The sequence below is a fragment of the Sminthopsis crassicaudata genome, chromosome 4 (genome assembly GCF_048593235.1).
Source record: "Sminthopsis crassicaudata isolate SCR6 chromosome 4, ASM4859323v1, whole genome shotgun sequence".
NCBI lineage: Eukaryota > Metazoa > Chordata > Mammalia > Dasyuromorphia > Dasyuridae > Sminthopsis > Sminthopsis crassicaudata.
The window spans coordinates 62380569-62406796 of NC_133620.1; the positions used below are offsets into that span (position 1 = coordinate 62380569).

Genomic DNA, 26228 nt, shown 5'->3' on the forward strand with positions numbered 1-26228 from the left:
TAAATTTAGAGCAGAATTCAGCCAGCATTCATCATCATATATTGTTCAGCCATCAGTTCTTTACCTATCTGAGGAAATGGGGTTGGCAAATTCTTTTTCAGTTTATTTCTGGTGGAAATTTTTTTGAAAATTTTAGAATGTAGGTTGAATGCACTTTTAAATTTAATTAACCTGAATTATAGCATCTGTTGAATTGGAAATCCTATTTCAGCAAGCATTCATTTGTATTAAACATACTTTCAGGTTATCAGGTTACTACTTCTAGCTTTCAGTGTTAATGTTTATCTAATGTGATTTCTCTCAGTGGGGGCTATCAGAAATATGGAAACTATTGTAGCCACCAATAAAAATGGTGTCCAAAAATGAATTTCATCGTGAGCATTAAACTTGTTTGTATGAGTCCTTGGGTTTTCCTCTCTAGGATAATTCTTCTGTCCTATCCACATTACCCTCCTCTATCCCTTTCCCTGTAGTCTCAAGCTTTTGCATTCTCTGTCTGATAATAGACATCCAGTGGTCTTCTTGTTCTTTGCCTTTGGTCTATGAATACCACTTGGTATACTTTACACAATGAGCTACAAGCATGAAAAGCACCATATTTTTGCTCTGTGGCAACATTTGGATCACTAGAATATCATGAGGAATTCAAAATAGTGTAGAATAGTTGAAAAAGTTTGATCAAGAAGACTTGGGTCTTAGGCCAGTGTCTGTTGCTTGTACCTTTGTGTTGAGATGATGATATCTTTCCCTTGTATTTGTCTTGTGTATTTATTATTGTTTGCATGTTGTTTACCCCATTAAGGCATTTACCTTTGATGGCATGAAGAATTGTTTTGCCTTTTTTTTTTTTTTTTTGTATTTCTTGCAGTTTGCACAGTGCTTAGTACATAGTAAGTGCATAATAAATGCTTGTTGATTAACTGACTAACCTTGAATAAATGAGCTTTCCTCTAGGCCTAGGTCACCTCATCTATAAAGTAAGACTATTATATTAGTCAGTCTCTGAGGTCTCTTCCAGTTCTCATATTTTATGATTCTATTTATTGGGCTTAGGAATCTGAATGACTTTCAGTTTAAAGATCAAGTTACCCACAGCAGTAACATTAAGCTCAGAGAGATCCCCTAATGGGACTTGTATTCCTCCAGGCCTTAATATATTTGCCTGAAGATTGCAGTCATCAAACAAAATGTTTCACTAGAATCAATTCAGAATTTAACTGTAACTTTACTTCCATTTAAAATCTGTAACCCCAATTACCCTGTCTGGTGCCTTTTAAAAAAAGTTAGAGCTGAACAAGTAATTACCAAAACAGCTCTGTATAAATTCTGGTTGAGTAACTAAATTTGGAGGAAATAGAAATTGCCTTATGACTTGAATATCAAAATCCCCAGAAAAAAATAGCTTTCCCCCCTCTCTTAATGTCAAATATTTTCTTATTTATTTCATCTGAATCTGAATTTGTGAGCCTCTTAAACACTGCGGTAAACTTTTACAGGTTAGAGTATCTCTGCAACCACTTTTTTTTTTCCTTCTAGAAGTTGTGTTTCAAATTTATACCAAAGGAAATTGGGCTTGTTCATATCAGAGCGGATTCACAGGCCTTTACAAATCCTGTGGACTCATTTAACCCAGACACCCAGACACACCAACTAACAATCCAAAAGAAACAGTTAGTCTTAAAATTACATCTTTTAAAGGGTAAGAGCTTTGTTTAAAAGCCAAAAAAAAAGGCTAGAACTTTTACATTTCTGCTCTTAAGATGATTCTTTCTACAAAGTTGCACCACCATGATTCAGAATTTTGAAACAATTAGTAAATTTTATAGGCCAGCATTTTTAAGACTGACCTAATCCATTTTTTCTGCTTACAAGTAGGCAGAACTACTCTTGAGACATTCCTTTTAAATGGATATTCATCATTTTTCTTTAAAATTTCTAGATAAAGAGAGAGACTTATTTCAGAATTTAACAGTCGTTACAGCTCTCCTGGAATCTTCTTGGATCTAGAAAGAATAAATTACAGTGGTTTTTTTCTTATGCAAAGATGAAAGAGTGCTGCATCCAGGACAGGGTAGACTGTCAAAAATGACCTTTCTCCAATAAGATTTTTCATCCAGTACGACTAGCCAGTCTTTTTGTGTGTGTGTCTGTGTGTGTGTGTGTGTGTGTGTGTTCTTTCTTATTCCAGCTCATTGTTTTATCCTTAATTTATTGTTACAGTTTCAAATTGCGGGATGTCTAGAACACCCACTAGTCTAAACAAATGCTGTATTCCATGCAAAGTGGTTATAAAACTACTCCATACTGTGTAAATAAGTCTGTTTCTAGAACCTTATTTTATACTGTCTAGTAACTTGTATGCTACATATCTTCCCGTGACCTAAATCTCAAAAACATCCATATTGTTTCAGTCTGTTCAGTTTATTCTTTCTTTGAGTCAATTGAGAAAGGCAGCATTTTGTAGAGTGACACACTAAGTATTCTGATCCCTCTCCCTCACCTTGCTATCTGTGTGACCTTGATTAAGCAACTCTTTTAAGTCTTCTAAGTATCAATTTCTCTCTCTTTTTTTTTTTTTTTTTTTGCACATGTAAAAAAATGCTTATGATGAGATCAGGATAAGCAATTCCTAGTTTGAAATAAATACGTGACATTCACAACGGCCATTCTCTTTGCCAAAAGATAGATTTATTTAGGAGAAGTTACAGAGAAAAATGAAGAGGTAAAAATAGGTATCAGGAGCGGCCAGTATGAAGTGGATTTGGGAGAGCAATAGGGTTCCCAAGAAAAGGAGTATGGAAGAATACATTAGAGGAATATGCCATGAGGTCTGAATGTGCCATTGATTGATTGGCAGCTAGCTCAATAGAGGAATGTAGCAGATTAACTAGAATTAGCTGTATAGTTAGGAGAAAAACACCATTGAAGGGGGAGAGTTCTTGTCAAATAATGAGAATCCAGTCTATCAAAATTCAAGGACCCAAAGTTACTACAATATTTTGTAGAATATGGAGTTTAGAAGCTACTTCAGGGGTCACCAATATTTGCACACACCTGAATAGGAATTTTTCTATAATTTACCATAAAAGGGGTTTTCTGACCTCTGATGGTAGACTCTAGCAACAAGAAACCAACTGCCTTCGGATTTCTGTTCCTGGAGGGCTTAAGTTGTTAATAAATTTTTTTTTTCTTCCTGATACTCAACCAAAACTTGCTTCCTGGCAATTCCCACTCAGTAGCAAGCAGAACAAGCGGAAGTCTTCCATATGACAAAACTTCAAATATTGAAGACAACTGTTAGCTCCTTCTTATGTCTTTTCCAAGTTTAAATATTCTTAATTCCTTCATGTGAATCTCAGACAGCATGAGTGTAAGTAAGTCTGCTCACTGTCATGGCTACTGTCCTCTGGGTGTTCTTCATCTTATCAGTTTTTTTATTTAAATGTGATACCCAGTCCCAAAGAAGAATTATGAGAAGACGCCTTCTTCTACTCCTTCCCTAGTGGGGAACTTTCTAGGGGTGGCCCATTGCATGTAATTTTCAAAATTATTTCAGTGCATTGATTGGATTTGCTGATTTTTTTTTAAATTTTCTTTTTTCTTTTTTCTTCTTTTTTTAAATAAGGGAGGAATCAATGTGAAAAACAAATGATACCTGCAAACAATTCTTTAACATTAAAATGTGTTGGCTAGGCTCGAATGCAATATTCAAGATATGTTCTGACTGGGGCTGAGTACAGCACACCTGTCACCTCCCTCCCTATTTAAGAAACCTCTCTTAATATGGTCTAAGATGATGCTGGCTTTTTTTTTTTTTTTTTTTTTTTTTGATAGAAACCTTTTGATTCATATTGAGTATATAGTCTACCTTAAAACCCAGATTTTTTTTTTTTCCTGAGGCAATTGGAGTTAAGTGACTTGCCCAGAGTCACACACCAGGAAGTGTTAAGTATCTGAGACCAAATTTGAACTCAGCTCTTCCTGACTTCAGGGCTAGTGCTCTATCCACTGTGCCACCTAGCTGCCCCAAGTCCAGATCTTTTAAAGATAATTTATCAGTCATGTCTTCCTGCTCTCAGAATAATAGAATTTAAGAATTGGGACTTCAACAGCCATACACAAAAGAAATTCCCATCACAAAATGATATTATATAATATTTAAATTACACAAATAAAATTATATATAAATTATATGTAATGTATTATCATAATATAAAAATATAAATTATGTATAAGTTAGATATATGTAAAATATATTCATATTTGAATAATATTAAATATATAAGAGCTAGCTTTATACAGCTTTTTAAAGTTTGCAAATTACTTAACACATATTATCTCCCTTTATCCTCACAATAACCTTGGGAAATAGGTGTTATTTTTGTAAATGAGGAAATAAAAAGCAGGCAGAGAGTTGATGACTTTTTCAGGTCATACATCTACCTATATCTAAGACCACATTTGAATTCAGGTCTTCCAAACTCTAGGTTTTGTGGTCTGTGCATTGCAGCAGTTAACTACCTCTAGCTCCTCAACAAGGTAGTATTGAGCTTCTTATTGACTATTTCCAAGAAAGGGAAACTCACCACATTTTCAAGAGGCAGGTTATTTCAATTTTGAACTCTTTAATTTTTAAAAGTTTTTCCTGACCAATTCCAATAGACTTATGATGGAGAGAGCTATATGCATCCAGAGAGAGAAGACTGAATGTGGAGTACAACATAGTATTTTCACCTTTGTTGTTGTTGTTGTTTGCTTGCTTTTTTTCCCTTTGTCATTTCCCATTCTCCTCTTTTGATCTGATTTTTCTTGTGCAGAATGATAAATGTGGAAATATATTTAGAAGAATTGCACATGTTTAACCCATATTGGATTATTTGCTGTTTAGGGGAAGGAAGAGAGAGGGAAAAAATTTGGAAGCTAGGGTTTTATGAGAGTAAATGTTGAAAACTATCTTTGCATGTATTTAAAAATTTTTTAAAATTGCTATTATAATTAAGTACAATTAATTATAATTAAAAAAAGACTTTTCCTGACATCAAACCTTAATTAGCTTTTTTCCTTCTGATTCTGTTCTCTAGAGCCACTCATGAGTCTAATCCTTTTTGTGTGTGATAATTTGCTAGATATCTTAAGATAGCTTTTGTGTCTACCGTGAGTTTTCTGCTCTTCATTGTTAATATACCCATTTCTCAACTGATTCTCATATGCCATAGGCTCAAGCCAATGTCTCAGGACATTCAATCAGCTTATCTATTTCCTTCTTTAGCCAGGACACCTAGAGTTAAACATACTATTCCAGATGAGTTCTAAGTAGAACAGAGTCTAGAGTGGGATTTATTCTGCTAATGCCTGCTAATTTTTTTAGACCAATATTGATGAAGAACAAATCCTAGATATACAAAGGTTTTTAGAAAGAAAGTCAGTTCACAAAGGAGAGAGTTAGAAAAAAGTGTGATTCCCTCCTTAAGTCTCTTGAGATTTGTATTATACAGAGTTCAAACAAGGATGTAAGAACAAGTATTTGGTTGCCTAGTATGTAGGTAGTAAGCAGTTTCTAGAAAAGTATAATTTCCAGGTAAGATTGCTTGAGATGTGAATTAGCAAGTAAAAGTTAACATTCAATAAAATTTGAGGGATGTCAAAACATAATCTTTTGGAGAATGAAGACAAGCCTTTTCAGTAAATCTAAGACTACCAAAACAAATTTTTTGAGTTGCCCCAAAACTTGGGTTGACCTAAAATAAGACTTGGGTGGAAGTCTAAGCATTGCTTGCAGCCAACTTCCCTGGAAAGTCTTAGATTCCAGCATTGCCTAAGTAAGTTTTGGGTTAGACAGTTTCTAGTTACATAAAGCTAGATTCAAACAAAATTAACAAATAATAAAGTATTTTCACCAAACCTAGCTTTCCACCATATCGTGATTTTTCTTTTTCTTGTGAAGCTGATTTTTTTTAACTTGAGCATAAGATAATTAGATTTTTTTCAGTTAAATTTCATCCTATTAGTTTTAATATATCCTTGCCTATCATGATCTTTTTTGGAGCCTGACTGTCTTTCAGTGTATTAGCTATCCACGTACCTCCCCCCTCGCCAGATTTGTTTTATTTGCAGATGTCCTGAGGATTCAATTAATGGCTTTTTCCTAATTATTGATAGTTATTAAGTAGCAGGACCAAGCAGAGATCCTCAGGATCTTCAACTGGAGGACCACAAAATAGATAGTGAGCCATTAACATCTCTTTGTGATCTGTAATCATCAACCAATTATGAATCTGTCTCATTATACTGTCAGCTAATCCATGTCTCTTGTTTCCCGCAAAAATAGTCTGAGAAATCTTACCAAAAACTTTATTAAGTATGCAATGTTTTCAGAATTCCTCTTATGTTATTAGTTCAAAAAAGAAAATAAAGTTAGTTTGGCATGACCTTTCTTGAAGATATGCTAGTTCTTTGTAAACACTGTTTCCATTGCTTCCTTTTCTCAATTTTTGGCAACAGTTTCCTTAATAATCCAAAATTTTCCCAGGAAAGGAGATCAAACCTACAAGGAAGAAAAGAAAAGAGGTATAGCTTTGAACATATTGTGTAGTATTCATTATATAGGCTTTTTTGAAGTGGAAATTTATTGCCTTATATTTTGAATCTGCTCTATTTTTTAATCTGTTGTGCACATGGTCATGTTTTTTTTTTTTTTTCCTATTTTGCATTTAAGTTTAAATAAATTTTTTAAAAAAGAAGAAAAAGAAAGAAAGGTCAAGTTCACTGGCCTATAGTTTGTAAACTGAACTCTTACTTTTTTTTTTTTAAACTTGGACACTGTTTGCCATTCTTCAGTCCTATGATACTTCATTTTCCATGGTTTTTCCAGTTTTACTAGAGTTTCTCAGTGCTCATCACTGCCAGTTCTTTTAGGACTTGACGATGTGGGAAATCTAGGTCAGGTAGCTTGAATTCATCAAGAGCATCTAAGGGCTGCTTTATTATGTTCTTATTTATCTTGAGCATTAACTTCTAATTAATCACTTTTGTTCTGTTATTTCCAGTGTAAAGGTCATTTTTTTTTGGCCAAGAAAAAAGCAACAAAATAAGATTAGTTCTGTTTTCTCTCTGCTGGGATCAGTTATGCAAAGGTTCTGTCATTTCTCTAATCCATTCTCTGTCTCTGTCTCTGTCTCTCTGTCTCTGTCTCTCCCTTTCTTCTTCTCTTCCTCTCTCCTTCTCCTTCCCCCTCTCTCCCTCTCTTCCTTTCCCTCCTTCCCTCTCCTTCTCTCTCTCTCTCTCTCTCTCTCTCTCTCTCTCTCTCTCTCTCTCTCTCTCTCTCTCTCTTCCCCCCACCTAATTCTTAGCTCATTGTGAACTTTAGCACTTCTGACACAATTGTTATAGTTCAGTAGACGAATTCTGTTTTTTTCTTTTCATTGGATTTTTTTCTTTGTGTCTTCATAATTTCATTCTTGAGCATATTCCATCCCTCCAAATCTAATTTCCTTGGAAGCTTTTTAATCCACGGGAGCCTTTTTTTTTTCTTGAACTCAATGGAATCTACTTTCCTGAAATCTCAAGTGCATGTCAGGCTATTTCTGGATTTCCTCTTTTCCTATTAAAATTTTAGGATGGAGTAGTCAGTTTCTCCCAAAGTTTACATCATTTTCACCCCAGCATTTTTTCCTTCCATAATTTTTCTCATACCTTTGATGTTCCATTTATAAAGTCAAAGTGTTTACTCTTGTCATCATCATTAAATTTCTGCTTATTAGATTGGGCTCAGTGTTATAGTCTTTTCACATTTCTTTGGATTCTGACTCTCTCATCCAGTGTGTTAGCTAATCCTTCCAGGTGTGAATTTTCTCCCTGTTTGATGATTGGGCCATCTCTGTCTTTAGCAAAGTCAGTGATACAGAATACTAAACAGAATCCTAAAATTACAGATAGTGTTGAAGAAAATCTTAGAATTCATGCAGTCAGACTTGCTTATTTTTCAAATGAAATGTCTGTACAAATGTAACAGGCATTTATAGTCCATAGTAGACAATAAGCTCTAAACCTCCAAGTATAGTAGATAAGCTTTCCTTGTTCTTTCATAAATTAGAGTAATAGAATATTATTTAATCTCAGATAATATCATAAATCAGAATTGGAAGGAGTTTTAAGTTTAAAGTCATCTTGTCCAATCCTTATCTGAAAAGAACCCTTGCCTCCAATTAATTGCCTAACTCCTGATTTTAAAGCTCAAGGTTGGGATGTTTAATTTCTAAGATAGTCTAAGACAGCAAAACCATGTTATGAAATTTTCCCTTAGAGTAAGCTTAAACATGTTTCTCTGTTACATCTATCAATTATTCCTCATTCTGTTCTTTAGGGCCAAGCAAAATAAGCCTGATAACATTTCCACATTGCAGCTTTTCAGATACTTGACAGTAATTATAATGTTTCTCCTAAGACTCCTTTAGGCTAAATATGCCATGTCTTCTCATTTAATTGTTGTATGCTATGATATAAAGTCCCTTCTAGATATTTCACCACTATCCTTAATGATGTGCAGCACTAAGCACAGTATTCAAAATGGTGATGGACCAAAATAGATCACTTTAGGTCTATCACTGTGTTGCTTCTGGATACTATACTTCTGTTAATGGACCATAGAATCATGGGATCATGACTCTATATAGAGCTGAGAGAATCTGTAAAGAACATATAGTTAATTTGTCTTATTTTAGAGTTAGAAATTGAGATCCAGAGAGAGAAAGCACCTTTCCTAAAGTTATATAGGTAAAGTGGTAGAGTCATGATTCAGGCTCATATCTTGAATTACTTATCATAATACCTTTTTGAAATTCTGCCATGTTCCATGTATTATTGATTCTACTGAATCAGAATTTGCATTCCATGAAAATCTTGAGCTCTTTCTTTATGAATTCTTGTTTAATTATGTTACCCTCATCATGTACTTGTGTGGTCAGTTTTTTTGAATACAAATGAAGGACTTCACTTAAATTTCTTTTTTTTTTCTTATTATCTATGACTTGTTTTAACTTTATGAGATCTTTTTGCATCCCAGTTCTGACACACAGCTTATTAGCCATGCCTTTCAACTTTGTGCCATCTTAAAATTTAATAAGTGTACCATGCGTATCTGTTGCATTGACAAAAATGGTTAGACTGTATAGGGCCAAAGTCAGAACTTTGTAGCATTCCACAAGAGACCTTTCTTCAGCTTGACATTAACCCATCAGTCAGCACTTTTTGGGTCAGCTAACCAACTAGTTCTGAATCTATCAAACTATAAGCAGTTAGCTCCTATCTCTTAATTTTCCTCCAGAGAGAAAAAAAAAAAAAAAGATTTTGTTAAAAATCTCTACAACATCATTTAAGTTTATTGCATTCTATCTTAAGTTCTTCTCAACTGCCAGACTAGTCGTCTTGTCAAAAATTGAAATCAATTTTGCTTTCCATAGCTTAATATTTTGTAGAGATGGCAATAGATGTTTTGTAGCGAATATACATATATGCATATGTATTTCCTCCCAAAGAATGGAGAATCTAGTAACCATAAACATAGCTGCAAGGAATTAGCATTTCTTAATCCTAACTAGCATTTAAATAATTTTAAGGCTTTATGCACATAATCTTTTCATTGGAGATTTTACAGAAAACCTTTGAAATAGATATTACTACATTTCTTTAGAAAATAAACTGAGGTTCAGAAAAAGTGAGTGGGATGCTCAAGTTCATACTGCTGGAGATTTAGGATTTCCTAATGTGAAGAGCAATAAACTTGGACCGGAGTCAGAAAAAATACATAGGATCATGACCAAATCACTTTATCTTTGATCTTCACTTTCCTCCTCAACAAAATGAAGATAATTATTCTTTTATTGCTGATTTTTACAAAGTTATTGTGAAGATCAGATGAGGTAATGTAAAGCTTTGTTAACCTTATGCACTAATGTAAGTTATTATTATCTCACGATGCTTCCTTGAAAGGAATTTTTCCAGTACATGAAGGATTACTAGCAGCTGTTCTGCTTTTCCTTTGAGGACAGAAAGGAGGAAAGAGTTTTAAAAACTGCAGCAAAAGAAGTCAGTGAGACAAAAGGCAGATCATTCATTAGAGTAAGGATTTTAAAACACCGGAATGGGAGAAAGCTTATGGAATCAACTTCCTTGGTTATCTTCAAGGTCTTTCTTTCTACATTGGCATGGTTTCTGCTCTCCCAAATGGAACAAATGACATCTAGATATCCTATTTAGTCATGTGAGTCTATTTGTTCTTTCTCAAAATGGAAGTTGGAAATTAAATGACTTCCCTCTCCCCTGAAGCCTGATTTGTGAGATGTCAGTCTTTTTCCTTTCAAGTCCCTACTGGACTTTGTCTTTCCTGAAGCCATTTTAAAAGTTCTGACTAACAATAAGGAATGTATACAAGGGCCCAAATGGATAGAACTCACCAATAGTCCAATGCTTAGAACAAGCTATGAGCATGTCACTTTTGCTCTTACATTTTATAAATTCTTAAGTCCCTTGATCTATTTTTGCTTAACTATTTAGCTTGTAGTTTCTAATAGCTTTCTTGAGAAGTCAAGAGTATAGAGTATCAGACATTTTGCCTACATTTTCCAAGTTGCATTATGTTAGATCCCACCCAACATTTCTAATTGTTGAAGGGATCCTCTCGCTGGACTCAGAGGAAACTGACTTCTTGTCCCAATTCTGCCACTTGCCTGTGAGGGTAGGTGAGTCCTGTCACCTTTACAGAGCTTAACCAAGTTCCTTGACTTTTTAGAACCTTAGTTTCATTTGTGTAAAATAAGAAGTTTGGTGGTTTCTAGGAGCCCTTTTAGTGGCCTCTCAATCAACAACCTCACTACAGGACTGTATGCCTTTTGTACTTCTCTTTTTTCCATTTCTTTAGAAGAAGCAATCTGAACTGGATTCATGGACTCATTAGATTTCCATTTGATGTGAAGTCATGGAATTTTAGGTATGGAAGGAACCATGAAGACTACTTAGTCCACTCATTTCATATAACAAATGAGGAAACTGGAGCCCAGAAGGGAAGGAACTTGCCCTAAGTCATACCTCCTATAAGAGGTGAAATTAGAGCAAGATCTTCTGACTGCTCACTCTATGCTCCTTTTACCATAAGGACAGAAATGGTTCAGGGGATGGAGCACAGGTCCTAGAATCAGGAAGTTTTGATTTGAAATCTGGTCTCAGACACAGGAATTGGGAGAAATTTAGTACTCTACCCACCAGCCCTGCAGAAAAGAGATGAGGCTTTAAGCAAGATGGTAGTAGTCAAGGCTTGAGTCAACAAAATGAAGAGATAGATCATGAGCCTAACCTGGGAGGGACATCTTGTTCTATGATGTTGAAAACAGGGAGAATAATAAATGTAGAGTGGAGAAATTATCGCTGAAATGTGTGTGCTTTTTACTCCTTTAGGAATTAATCCCTGAAAAAACTTTGACATATAAATCATGATTCCTAATAGAAAATCCATTGAAAGTAATTTAGTCTTCTCTATTTAAAAAAATGGGTAATTATTATTGTTCAGTTCTAAGAGGTCATTTTCTTCTCTAATAGTGTGAGCAATTAAATTATGTGAAAAAATACAATATAAACTGTCCTTATTTGTTCTTTGTACCTTATGAGAAAAAGCAAAAAATCATGATAGCTTTGTCAACCCCAGGACTGTTTTTAGGAGTCAGGAAAATTAATTTCTCATGAGAATATTTGATTAGCATTTATTATTTCTTCTTGTTTCCCCTTTTAATTACAACTTAATAATTTCCTTCTTAATTTAAGCGGGTTTTTTTTTTTTTTTTTTTTTTTTTTTTTTTTGGGAAGTAGGAAGGTATTATTACTCACTTGAGAAACATGAGTCCATTTGGCTATCATTACAGGAGAATGTGATTTGTGGTGAACCAAAGAAGTTTTTCATTTGTTTTATAAAATGTAAATTACATCTCTGTGTTGCTAAAGTACTAGATTTGGAGTTAGGAAGACTTGAGTTCAAATCTTACCTAACTTTTCCAAGTTGCATTATGTTAGATCCCACCTAACATTTCTAATTGTTGAAGGGATCACAGAAACTTTTTATGCCCCCCCATTCTCATAATGAAATCCTCATCATTATCAGTTAAAATATGTAGAGTTTTGCTAGATCTCAAAAATACCCAGGAAAGTAGATATTATTATTATCTCCATTTTACAAACCAAGAAAATGAGACTGAAGGAACTTAAATGACTTGCCTATGGTGATATAACTAATTTGAGCCTATATTTGAACTCAGGTAATTCAATTTTTTATCCATTATACCTCACTATCTTTAATAATATCTTGAATATCTCTCCCTCACAAGGATATTGAGGCTCAAATGAAAGAATCTATGTGAAGCACTGTAAATTTAAAGCACTATAAATGACATGATCAGAAGCTGGTGATCTAATTTTGGAATTTATATTCATTAAGATAGTTAGTCGGATACTCTGTACTCAGATTTCATGCTTCTCTTTTTCAAGTTTGGAGAAACTTGTACTTCACTTTAAAATTTGAATCTCATTAGAATGTCTTTTACCCTTCATCTTGTGACAATTAGCTATGGAGTCTGAAAGGGACAATAAAGATCTCTTGGTTCTAACTTGTCATTTTGCAGATAAGGAAACTGAGTCCCCTAAAAGTTATATCAGTAACAAGTAGCAGAATCCCATTTTAATCCAGGTCCTAACTGTGGCTCTAGTGCTTTTTCCATCGGAATGATAGGGCTTATAAGTCTCCTTGCTTTTGGTTTTGTCAAGTTTGATTGTTTTAAACAAAGTGATTTAATTTTTGCATGACCAACTATAGTTCCACATTTAAAAAATAGTAATTATAGTTTAGAGAGCATTTTATTTTACTAAATATCCCAACCTGAGGCAGAAAAAAGATTAAATGATTTCCTGAAAGTCATTCAATTAGTTAGTGGCAATGCTAAAATTCATACTGGCATCTTCTCACTTTCATTTTCAGCGCCAGTTTTGTGTCGGTTAATCCTGGCATACATAATACAATGCCTGTTGCTGTAAAAAGTTTAAAATCTTGACCCTTAGAGTTTTCCTTTTGGGTGAGATCTAACTACTAAAAGACATCTCTGTCATTTTTAAGTTAAAGTGTATTAACTTTATTGCATCAAGATATAGTAAAAAGAGCAGTGATATCTGGAGACTTGCCCTTGAACTCTTGTTACTTATTACCTCTTTGACTTCTGAGCAAGTTGGGTAACATTGCTAGCCCCTTGCTCCTTCAGACTTCAAATGAATGGGGTAGATTAGCTGACCTCTAGTAAATGTTAAAGTTCTAAATCTGTTACTCATTATCTTCTAATATGAAGTTATCTAATTCCAAGATTTGTATATAGTTCGAGTTCTGTATCTAATCTCTCTAAGAAAGTTGTTTTCCTATGTAAAACTCTTTCCCTGTGTAATTCTTAGCCAAAAAGGAGGAGATTTAAATTCCAGATCATATGGAAAATGCCATCTGCGTCCAGAGAGACAACTATGGAGACTGAATGCAGATCAAAGCATATTGTTTTCACTTTTTTTTTTTTGTTTGCTTTTCTTAAGATTTTCCCCTTTGTTCTGATTTTTCTTTCACAAAATGGCTAATATGGAAATATGTTTAAAATGATTGTACATGTATAACCTAAATGAGATTGCTTGTTCTCCTGGGGAGGAGGGAGGGAAAGGAAGGAGGAAGAAAAATTTGGCACTCAAAATCTTGCAAAAATGAATTTTGAAAACTCTCTTTACATATAATTGGAAAAATACTATTGCATTTTAAAAATACAGCTGGTTTGTAATTTTAAAAAAATAGCCAGATTATAGAATTAGAAAAAGCAGAGTGCAAAACTTCTCCTTGGGGCCAGCCAATCAGACACTTATGCTCTAAGATTCAGGTGGCTGAATTTGCAAAATAGTTTTAGAAAGCAAAGAAGATAGATTCCAAAAGACTTGATATATTCTATATTGGATTATTTACCATCTAGGGGACGGGGTGGGGGAAAGAAAGGTAAAATTTGGAACACAAGGTTCTGCAAGGGTCAATGTTGAAAAATTATCTGTGCATATATTTTGAAAATAAAAAGCTTTAATAAAAAGACTTGATATATTAATATAATCAACATACAAATTTCTATGGATCATCCAAGCAACTGTGGCAGAGTTGGGGACAGCTACTTCTCAACAAATCCTCTCCTCACTTTCCATGCACAGCCCTCATGATGTTGCTCATTTTTCTTTATCTTCTTCCATTTGGTTACTTCTTTTTCTTTGAAACACATTACTCATTGTTTGTTGTGATTTTTTCTACTTTTTTTCCCTTTTCCCTTCTCTTCTTTTTTGTACTCTCCCTTTCCCTTTCCATCTCCCTCATTTCTTCTTCCTTTCCTTTATCCTTTTCTTCTCATCTTCCCCCTCTCTCTTTCCATCTCTTCCTCTCTATTTCCTTCTCTCCCTTCATCCCTTTTTCCTCTCATTCTTCCTCTCCTTCTCTCTTTCTTTCCCCTCTTCCTCTTTCTTGCATTTTTTTCTAAGGTCTCTTCTTTTTAAAGAAAGGAAAACATTACTTGTTTTCTTTGTCTCTCAAGCTGCACACTTCTCCTTCAACTCTGCATGAATTTTGCTGTATATCAGCTTAAAACATCAGTTTCTGCTTAGCTTTCAGGTTGATAATTAATCTGAGGTTTGGCTTCTTCTCCCTCCTTACACATATTAACTTAATTCAGTATCATTGGATAGATTCTTCTTTACTCATAAAGTTTAGTAATGAGATACTGAGTGTCCCTTTCCCCTCTGTTTCGGTAATGAATAAAATAATGTAGTGCCTTTATTTTTCTTGGCGATTTGTTTGAAACTTAGTGCTAGTAATTATCCAGAAGTTAGCTTTTCAAATTTTAAGCAAAATTCAGGACAATACTTTAGTCTTTAGGGCTAGAACTGAGCAGATACACTTAACTGTAAGGTAACCTAGCACTTGAGGCTAATTACCAATTGGACAATTTTCTATTAACATATGCTTGGAGCATGACCCTACTCAACTCTGTGCTGGCTCCATCTGTGGATGTGGACAGAGAAAGGGGGAGAGATCGGAGGGTGGAGTAGAAGAGGCAGGATCATTCTTTGGTGGTGGAGAGAGAGAAAGGAGGTGTGGAGAATCCTATATCTAATCCCCTGATGGCAACCCCAAAAGACCAAGAATAAAGACTTTTGCTTATCCTGACTCCAGCTGATTCTAAGATAACCAGGACGCTAACGTGGTCACAACAGTCTTGGCAAAGAAACTGGAAAGAAAGCAAAACCAAAAGCATGCACCAAGATACTATCAAACATTTGTAGAAAAATTATTTTCGGTGGTGCAGCCCATGGCTGCTAATTCTTCTTTAAGATCTATTTGGGAGGAATCTGGAGCCTGGCAGCCTCTGGTAGTTTGTAGAAGCAGGATCTGCCATAATTTATAGTTAGTCTGACAGAAGTTAATAGTGTAGTCATAGTGTTTCACGTTTGTTGTTAATTATTAAATTGATCAGTCTAGTGCCTACAAGTGGTCACCATCACCTTTCCTTTCATTAAAACCTTGTGATCCTGACAGTACTTACAATTAAGCCCTCCAATGGATGGCTGTAAGGGGGAGGTTGACACTAAAGTCTGGGGTTGGGAGAGGATATAATTGAGGCTGAAGATTGACATTTTAAGACTGGGAATGAAATTTGGTATTATCTCCAAACCATGGTGAGGGATAGGATAGGGAAAAGCAAGGAGAAAATGGTAACGGCAATACTAATTTAGTACTAGTTTAAAGAGCTGTCTGGTTTAAGATCTATAAGAATCATATTTTACTGGTGAAAAAACTGAGGCCCCGAGAAGAGACATGATTTCCCAGGTTATAGGCTGTTTCCAGTTAATGAAACTAGAACCCAGCTTTTGATTCCAAGGCCAAATCTTTCTGCATTACCTTTTAGTTTGGTCCATTGGTTGGAAACCTCTAGATTAACATATATATTGAGTACATACAAGGAAAAAAAAATCCAAAACCGTCAAATATTTAGAAGACTTAACCATAAGACTCACTATCTACGTATCTCATTTAACAATATGTGTTCTTAGTTCAAGAGCTTATTCTGAAATGTCCTTTAGCAAAAGCTTTTTTGAGGTTATCTTTTGTGGAAACAGATAAATTTCATTTCTCATTCAGGTAGTTATTGGAAAATCTAATTTTGACCATAACCTAATAGCTTTTACATTCCAGAAAAATGTACTTTCTTTTCTCCTGCTTGAACTAACTCAATTCCCATCTTCACTGACTGCCTATACCACAGGCACATAGATACTTAGTCTCTTGTGATTTTGATTTGTTCGTGTTTTGTTTCATTTGTTTCCTCTCCCTAATGAAGTTACATATTCCTACCAAGCTAGGCCTGGCACAGTCTACTTTTATATTCCCTGAGCATATAACCTAAGAATAGATGCACAATTGATATGCAAATGCTTGTGGAAGTGAATATGTGCTAAGATTGTTGAAAAGAATCTTTCATTTGAGAAAACTATGTGTCTAATTCCAGGTTGCAGTAGTTTATTATATCATGAAATATCTACTACCCTCTAGAGATCTTCTCTTTCAGAATTTCTAATAATACAAAATTACATTTAAATCCAATAGATAGAATAGAAAACTATGAAAAGTTGTCATCAACATCTCATCCAAAGCCCGTTCAGGGAACAAAGCTTGAATTTTAGTGCTGTGATGCTACCCTCTAGTGGAGAAAATTCTCCATAATTTGTTTTTCTGTAAGCTAGTCTAACAGACAAGGAAAATTGGAGTTGTCCAAGTCCACATTGTATCTGGAAGAAGTTAAAAGACCTTTTCTAGTATAGAAAACAAAGCATTTTGAAGGCAATAGTAATCAACGTTCTGATGTGTTCATAGCAATAATAACAAACATCAATTTCCAGTGACATTTAATTAGATTTTAAAAATAGTTATCTTTTGTTTTTATATGACCTAGATTTCTTCCTGTATATCCCTTCTAGACAATCTTATAAAGTCTAATTTGATCTACTGGGGACCTTTGGCCTAATATGCACCAAATGCCTAACTCAACAAAAACAAATACTGGCAAAACATTTTTAATGTATACTTGAAAGGATAAAAGTATATCCTCTCTAGTAGGGTTTTTCCCCCCTAATACCAGAACCATAAGTCTCTCAAATGCTTTTTACTTGAAGAAGGTAACTTCCTCTGACTTATATTAATGAACTCACAGATCTGTAGAAGAATACTGAAGTCAAAGGAGATAGGTTCAAATTCCACTCCCAGCATGTATTTAATATGATCACAGATGAGCCTCTTGGTACAGTCTTAGTTTTCTTATCTGTAAAACGGGATAACAATACCTATAATACTTCCATGGTATTGCTGTGGGGGTCAGATGAAATAAATTATGTAATAATATCATAAATATTAAAACAATTTAATAAATCATAACCATTACTGTTGTTATTAACACCATCATCACAGAGTAGTTGGAAGTGACCTTATTTGCCATGTAGAAACAGACATAACCGTAAAGGATTTCTACTATAGCGTACCCAAAAAGTAGTCTTATTCTTTGCTTAAGATCTACAATAAGGGAGACCTCAGTAGCTCCCCAAATAGCCCATTCCTTTTAAAGATATTTAATTCTTTTTTTTTTTCTACTCCCCAATTCCTTATTTTCCCTTCCCCCTACAGCCAATAAGAGGACAAGAACATTGTTTTCTTTTCTTGTATATGGGAAAACTATTTTCTGAATCCTAATGGAAGATATTTCTCTCCATCAAATTTCATCTTATTAGATTTATCCTAATGCTCTAACCTTTCAATATCTTTTTGGGTCCTAATTCTTTCCTCCAGTGTGTTAACTTTCCCTTCCAGCTTTTTGTCATCTGCAGATTTGTTGATCATACCATCCCATAAACCTTTAACAAATATTCCTGAGCCTTGGCATTCAACCAGTTCTTAATTCATTTTTAAAATCTCTCTCCATTTTTCTCTCTCCATATCATTCTCCATACTATTATAAAATACTATGAAATACTTTATGAACAAATTTTCCTCATCTGCTAGTTTGGTAATTCTGTCTAGAGAAATGATGGAAAGCCATAACATATAGTTTAATACATAGAATGGAAAGATTGGATTTGGGGTTTTTTTTCCTATTCTAAAATTTCTCCCCTATCCCATTCATTGAAAAGGAAAGAAATATTCATATTATGTGCATTAAGTTGTGCAAAATATTTCACATTAGCCATGTTGCCAAAACAATGCAGTTATTTTAAATGGAATTTTCTTATCTTTTGCTGGATTTTGTTGGTAATATATAGAAATGCTGATGGTTTAGAGGAGTTTATTTTTATATCTTGCAACTTTTCTAAAGTTGTTGAATTTTTTGACCCGTGTTTTAGTTGATGCAGGTTCTCCACTCTTGTTGACTCATTTGCAGTAAGTGTTAATTTTATTTCCTTGTTACCTATTCTTAATACTTATTTTAGTTTTCTTGTCTTATTGCTATAGATAGCATTTTTAGAATAAGATAGTGTAACAAACAATGGTGATAATGGACATTCTTATTTCATCTCTTATCTTATTGGGAAAACTTCAAGTTTATCCCCATTATTGATAATGCTTTCTTTTGGCTTTGGATAGATTCTATTTATCATTTTAAGGAAAGTTGTAGTTATTCCCATTCTTCGTAATGTATTTAATAGGAATGGGTACTGTATTTTGTCAAAATTTTCTGTTGTTTATTGGCATAATTGTGTTTTTATTACTGACATAGTATTATGCTTATTATTTTACTAATATTGAACTAACCCTGCATTCCTGGTATAAATTCCACTAGGTCATAGTGTAATTACTGTGTTAGAATTTCATTAAATTTTTGCATTAATGTTCATTAGGGAAACTAATCTATAATTTCTTTTCTCTGTTTTTCATGTTCCCTGGTTTAGGTATCAATACCATATTTTTGCTTAGAAAGAATTTGATGTGACTCCACCTACTTTTTAAATAACATATAGTATTAGAATTAATTTTTTTTTAATGTTTAGTACACTTTGCTTACAAATCCATTTGGTGTTGTGTTTTTTTTTCCTTTTTCTTTAGGGATCTCTTTTATGGCTTATTCCTTTTTTTTTTCTTAGATGGGGTTATTTAAATATTGTATTTCCTTTTTTATTAATCTGGGCAATTTATACTTTTGTAAATACTCATTTCATTTAGACTGTCAGTTTTGGGGACACATGATTATGCAAAATAGTTCTTTATAATTATATTAATTTCTTCTTTATTAAGCATTCATTCTTTCTATTTTTTAATCTGGTAACTTGGTTTTCTGCTTGTTTTTTTTTTAAATCACATTAATGAGTGGTTTATCCATCTTATGGATTCTCAATCCCTCACCCCCCAAGCCAACTTTTAATTTTATTAATTCATTGACTTTTTGGCTTTCAGTTTTATTAATTTTTATTTTGGCTTATCAGAATTACTGTTTTGGTGTTTAATTGGACATTTCTAATTTGTTCTTTTTCTAATTTTGTTTACTTGAATATCCAATTCATTAATGTCCTCCTTTTCTCTTACTGATAAGTGTTTAAAGATTTATATTTTTAGGAGTGGATTTTTAAAAGATCTTGTTACACTGTAATAAATGGGTTAAATTTAATAAGCTGAAGTTTAATAGAAATAAATACAGAAATAGAAATACCACTTGACTTTAAAAAAAGAAAACCCTCAAAATTCACTACTACACAGAAATAGATAGGTGCTACAAGTCAAAATTGTGACATGGCAGTCCATAAAGCCAGTTTGATCATAGGCTGTGTTTATCCAAATCAAACTTTTATCAAATGCTTATTATGTTTTAGGCACCGTGTACTAATTAACAGGTGTGTTGCTATTAATTCATTTCACTTCTGTCTGATTCTTTGTGACCCCATTCAAGGTTTTCCTGGCAAAGAGGAAAACCTGCTGTGAGATTTTCAGAGATTTTCATTCACTTTTTGTTTGTTTTGGTTAAGTCATAAAGTATTATGCCCACTTTAGGTGTTCTCATTTTGGAAAGGATACTGATGACTAGAAGATAATGAGAAGAGGCAATAAAACCTGAGGAGGATCTCAGATCTATGCTGTAATAGTGTTGATTTAAGGAATTAGGGATATTTAATCTGAGTAAGAGAGCAATCTAGAGAGACATGAAATTGTCTTCCATTATTTAAAAAGTAGTCATGTGAGAGAGTAATTACCCTTGTTTAATTTGGAGCCTAAGGGTTGAGGTTGGAGCGGTAGATTTGGGCAACAGCCACCCCAAAATGTTAGGAAGGGAATCTCTCTCTACTCGTCATTGGAGGCTGCACACTCTCTTTTCCAGGACTCAGGCAGCCCGAGACTTTGTTTAGGTCTCACAGCAGGTTGGAAGCTCCCATCCAAAGACCCTTCTGAATCTGAGATTCTGAGTCAAAATCAACTCTCTGTTCTGTTACACTAATGCGAACATTGCCTTTGACATCCAAAGCTCCATTAATCTCCCAAATCAGATGATAGGTTTTGACTTCAGGGGGTCTGAAATAACTTTTTTGCCATCCTCAGCACCAACTGGAGCTGATCATCCTGACTTTGCATATTTTGTCCGCCTGCATCTCTGTCTGTCTGACCCAGCTGTTGTAATCTTTCCTCTGTGCTCTGAGTGGATATTCTGAAGATCCCTCTCTGGGTACCATTCACTTCCTTCCTATCTTAGTCTCCTGTTTGATGAGGACCTCAGGTGAGAATGGAGTCTGGCACTTATGGACACCGTCCTTTCAGCATTTGTAGCCTGGCTCCTGACAGCTTCTCAGCACAATCTGTCAGCCTCCTCCCAGCCCACAGCTGCCTCATGTCAGAGTCAGAAGGGTCATGTCATTCTTTCAGTCGTCAGCTCTTTTTTGCGGGGGATTGTGGAGGTTCTATTGTTGGCTTACCTCAATCAGCACATTATGAGCTGTACTTTGAAGCAATTATTTAATTTGGGGGCAATTAATTATAGGTTATTTGGTGCACAATCTTTGCCATATCTTGACTGAAATTTAAAGCAGAAGAATTTTAATGTGTTGAAGTATTTCTGTATGCACCTGGGCCCTAGGCTTGTCAGTAAGAGGATGAGGCCCTTTCACAGAAAGCTTATCCTTTGGTGACTTTTCATGTTTAAAGCAATTAACCTTTTCTTTCTTTAATTCTGTTTTTGGTGATGGGAAGGCATGTATTTATTTCACTCTCTTCCTCATATGCTGTACTTAATTCTGAACTGAAAGATGCTCCGAATTCTACAGTAATAAAAGAAATCTTTTTTATAATTTCCATTTCTAATAAAGAACAGTTCTATTTTACATATATATTGTGCAACTAGTTGACACAGAGCTTAGGAAGTCAAAGAGACCCGAATTCAAATTTAGTCTTAGATACTTACCAGCTATGAGTCTAAGAAAGTCACTTAACTTCTGTCTGACTCAATTTCTATAGCTATAAAGTAGGGATGAAAATAGTACCTGTCTCCCAAGATAATGAGATTGAAAGGAGATAGTTGTAAAGTGCTTTAAAGTGTAACACACTGTCATCATTATCTCCATCATCATCATTATAAATCTGTGTAGCAGTGCAGCCACTATTTACTCAATGGATTAATGATCATAACAACATACTATAATATTATTGGTTCCTTACAGAAGTAAAGTTCATAACCTGGAGTCTATGGATAGATTGCAGTGAGTCTGAAAATTTGGATAGGAAAAAAAATCAAGCTCAAAATAAAATTTAGTATTTCCTTGAGTTATTTAAAAACATTATTCAGAGAATGGGTCCAAGGGCTTCATAGGCTGCCAGAAAGAATTATGGCCCCCAAAAGATTAGGAATTTCTGCTTTAGAGGGCTTGAAGCCCTCTGGTTCTCAGAACTTTTATATTCTCTAAGAAGACTTTTGCAATATTTGCTCCCTCCAGTCAGCCCTTTACTTTAAACAGACTTAGGAATTACACATTGCTGATAAAGGAATATAGAATAAGATAGCTTCTTTTCTCTTTCAAACCTAAAATACAATTGTGATTTTATAAGGTTATACTAAGTTGGATGAAGGAAAGACAATTACATAGAAAAGTAGGTTAAAAGTTATTGATAAGAGGTTGATGTGTGCTAGAGAACAAATGGTACCCCAAATCCTCATCTCCAGCTGCCTTGCAGATAGCTCTTCCTAGTCGTCTTACTGGCACCACAAACTCATGTTCAAAATGAAGCTCTTTATCTTTTTCACAAAACCTACTTTCTGACTCATTACTTCTTTCAGTGGCACTATCAATCATCCTAGTGCCTAGATTCAAAACTATCAAATTATCTTTAAGTCTTTCTCTTCTTTCTCATATGGATTTATCAGTGAACAACTATGGAAATTCTACTTTTGAAATGTCTATTTCCTCTGTCCCCTCCTCTCTATTTACAGTGCTATGTGCTCTTACCAACACTCATAATTCATACTGATTAATCTAATGCTTTCTTATGAGATACACTGTCTCATCTCTAAGCTTTTCCCTACTTTTAACACTGCTGAGAAACTAAGCTTTACTCTGCATAGATCATATCTTGTAGTGCTTCTGTTAAAAAAAAAAAAAAAAACAGCCCAAAAAAGCAATTTGTTCCCTATTGATTACCAAATAAACTTCAAGTTCCTTTACCTGGCATTCAAAGCTTTCTTTGAATGTCTTGCCACCATCATAGCTTTACGACCTTAATCCTTAAGTGTTCCCTGTTGTCCTCTCTTTGCTGTATCAAAATTGTACTACTTGTAAAACACCAACAACTCATTCTGCAAAATGGATTGTTAGGAAGATTTCCTAGGATAATCAATGATTGGCTTAATGTTGACTGTCTCTGTTTTTATTGTTCACTTGTTTCAGACATGTCCAATTCTTTATTGGGCTTTTCTTGGCAAAGAAAACCATTGCAGTGATTTGCTATTTCTTTCTCCAGCTCATTTCACAGATGAGAAAACTGAGACAAATAGGTTAAGTGACTTGTCTAAGGTCACATAGCTAAAAAAGGAATATTGGACTGCCTGATGATTTGAACTCAGAAGATGAGTTTTCCTAACTCCTATACAGGGTCTCACTGTATCTACCGTGCCAACTCACTGTCCTATAAAAAGCATTTTTTATCATGATTATATATAACATAGCTTATAAAATGTTTAAAGTAATTGCTTACCTTAAAAATAAAATTTCCTGGATACACATGCTAAATGTGCTGTGCATGTTTATGATTTTTCTCATCCCTGTCCCCAATTTATTTCTTCCTGCTTATGTTTTAAGATCAAACTTTTTTTCTATCTTTCTTAGGAAGCATTTCTTTATCTTCTGTAGTTAGTAATGACCTTTTCTGTATGGATTACTCATAGTACTTTGCTCATACCTTTCCAGAGCAGTTATTTTATATTATAGTTAGTTGTATCTCTATCCTTTCCTTCTCTATGGCTCTTAAGGTCCATGAGGGTAAGAATCATAGCTTATGCATTTTTATTTTTATATTTTACCCATTTCCTAAGCATATTTCTTTAAACATATCAGGCACAACAATCTTTTGAATAAAATGTTTTATTTATAGAAAAATATAGGGTGGTGTCCATACTATTGACAGTTGTAGGAATGAAACATGCTCTTATCCAAAACTCTCACCCTTTAAACAGAGTTAGTTCCAAAGTTCCAATGTCTCAAGATTACCTTGAAACTTTACTCTCCTTGAAAGAATTCAGTCAGCACATATATGATAAAGTAAAAAAATGTGGTACAGTGTGATATTATGTTATAAGGAGAAAGTTTTAGAGACAAAATTTTTATTAGTTAAGGATCTGTTTTTATTTGATATGAACAAACTTCCTGAACGTTCCCATTCTTGCATTCTAGGTTGACAAGGCGAGGGGCAGACTTTGATTCATGTCCTCTTTAAAGACAAAGCAGGACCCTCAGAGCTTCAACTCCAAACATGAATACTATTTTCTTGTGGATTTGTTGAGAATAATAATTAAGCTATCTCTTAGACCTAACTTCTTACAATTGAATAGTGATTTTTTTTTCAATTATTATTCTGCATGCACTCTGATCTTTCCTAGATCTGATGAATTAGAATCTTAGAGTTGGCAGGGACCAACACTAAAAGTCATTCATCTAGGTCAGTCACTAATTAACTTGTGTATTCCTTCTGGAGCATCTCTGGATAGTGGCAATCTATTTGCTTTTTAGAAATCACTAGTGTCTGAGAATTTATGATATTCTGAAGCAACCTATTCCATTTTTGGACATTTTGTGTTCAAAATCTCCCTTCCCATAATTTCTATTTAATGATCTGCATTCTTCTTTTTCTAAGCCAAACAAATATTTCCCTCTTTCATATGGCAATTTGTGAATCTGTTGTGGCCATTGAATTATTCAGGACTCAATGTTGGATCACTTGTGAAAATTTTTTAAATGGATAAGAACTGAACTTTTGTAAATCATTAATACAGCAACATTTTTAAAATTAATACTATCAAAAGAAGTATTCCATAAAAGTAGATTTTCCAAGTGCTCATTTTCCCATTAATTTGAAACATTTTAATAGAAATAGTTCTAAAGTATACATTTACTACCTTCTTAGATAGATGGACATGCTAACTACTCTCTCAGTTCCTAAGAAGGCACTAATCAGAAGGCCTCCCACTAGCACAGTGAGTGGGTCTTTTACTGAAGGACATGAATGAAAATGTCATGCAGGATTTTACTCTGTCTCTGAGATAGAAATAGCCACACTGATGGGATCACATTTATAACATAGGGATGGCTAAGGAATTTTTGATTAAATGTGTTAGAAATAATTTTGGTTTCAAATACCTGCTCTGACACAAAATATGTGTTCTAATCCATAACTCTCCACGTCTCAGTTTTCCCATCTACAAAAGAAATATTTACAATCCTACTTCACCAGGTTGTTAGAAGAAACTTGTTTTATAAACCTTCAAATTCTAAACACATAAACTATTATTAGTATTTACCCAAATTTAATGTTTGTTTAAACTTCTAGGATGTGTTTTTTGTATTGTTTCTATCTTCTCCCTTATGAAATTTAACTTCTTACTCCCAATAATATGTTTGCCTTAAAAGGAAGCGGGCCATGGCCACCAATATTTTTTCTTCTATCATCTTCTCACTCTTGTTCTTTTCTAATTTATAGTGGCTTGGGAAACCACATAATCACGCTTATTAAATTTGCATATGAAATAAAAATCAGTATGCTCTGAATGAGGGTCAATCTTAGGCAATACAATGTTCCAGCATTTGATTCTTGATTATACTCTGGACACAGAGTAGGTTTGTAATAAAAGTTTGTTCATCTGACTTTACCTGGTTAAGAATACCCAGAGATCATAGCTATAGATCATCGTGCTGTTACTATAGTACTCTGATAGGAAGGTTGTTTGGCTGAGATTGACTTAAAAGGTTTTGGTTGTTATTGTTTTAGTTTATGTGACTCTTTGTGACCCTATTTGGGTTTGTTTATTTGTTTGTTGGCAAAGATGTTGGAATGCCATTTCCTTCTCTAGCTCATTTTACAAATGAGGAAACTGAGGTAAACCAGGACTAAATGACTTGTTTAGGGTCATACACCTACTAAGTGTCTGAGACCAGATTTGAATCAGGAAAATGAGTCTTTCTAACTCTAAGCCTGGATTCTATCCACTTGTGCCTACATGCTCCAATTTAGGAGCTGCTGAGCTTCTGAGAACCTGCCAAGAAAGAACCTATCAAGAAAAAATTTCTGGAGATTTCCATGTTATTATTTCTGCTACTTTAAAGTTTGATATGGTTTGGTCTAGTCTGTGACCATACTGGCTTTATGGCTTTTGTCCCCTGCCTTTGTGGCTTAATTATCTTAATGTTTCTTCAAACTCTGTTGGGTTGAATTGAAACTTTATCTTTAGGTCTAGTGTGACTTCTCATGTTTTCATTTATTATTCTTTAAAGGTTTTGGTTGATTTTAAGATTTTGATTTTAAGGAAGTTTGTTTGTTTTTATGATTTTCTTTTTAAAATTAAAGGAGGAAGAGAGAAAATCCGACAATTCAAGTTAGTTCTCTATTTTTCTGACAATTATGGAGA

At 34.2% G+C, this 26228-nt stretch overlaps 1 protein-coding gene across 8 annotated transcripts in view; it reads left to right on the forward strand.

Moving 5' to 3' along the window:
* RABGAP1L (RAB GTPase activating protein 1 like) overlaps nucleotides 1–26228 on the forward strand; it is a 665899-nt gene that overhangs the window by 439080 nt on the left and 200591 nt on the right. The gene's annotated exons all lie outside the window — the stretch shown is intronic.